The sequence below is a fragment of the Crocuta crocuta genome, unplaced genomic scaffold (assembly GCF_008692635.1).
Source record: "Crocuta crocuta isolate KB4526 unplaced genomic scaffold, BGI_CrCroc_1.0 scaffold41, whole genome shotgun sequence".
Taxonomy (NCBI): domain Eukaryota; kingdom Metazoa; phylum Chordata; class Mammalia; order Carnivora; family Hyaenidae; genus Crocuta; species Crocuta crocuta.
Window position 1 is genome coordinate 8909827 of NW_027529428.1, and position 427 is coordinate 8910253.

Genomic DNA, 427 nt, shown 5'->3' on the forward strand with positions numbered 1-427 from the left:
AGTTTTGATGAACACTGAGGCTGCAGGAGGTGTGATATGGTCCCTTTGGCAGGCCTAGATTTCACATGCCCGAGGAGCCCAGGCACTGTGACTGTTTTATTTTGGCCCGGAACTCATCTGCAGGTAGTGGCCTTCCAGAGACTACTAAAGACTTCTGTTGGTTGCCCGCATCATGGTCATTGTTGGACAGTGTGTGGTCATTTCAGTGGTAGATTTCACTCTGTACATCCCAAAGGAAGCTAATAGTAGTAGTGGTCTGGTGATATGCATTTGGGTAAGTCGGTTTGCCAGGGCTTTTAAAAGCATAACTCTATTCCATTCATAGAGGTGTAATAAACTCAGGCGATCACCTCTTTAGCCCCCTCAGCCCAGTGTCTGCTCCACTGTGCATTGTAATTACTTATTTACTTGCTCATCTCCTGACCAC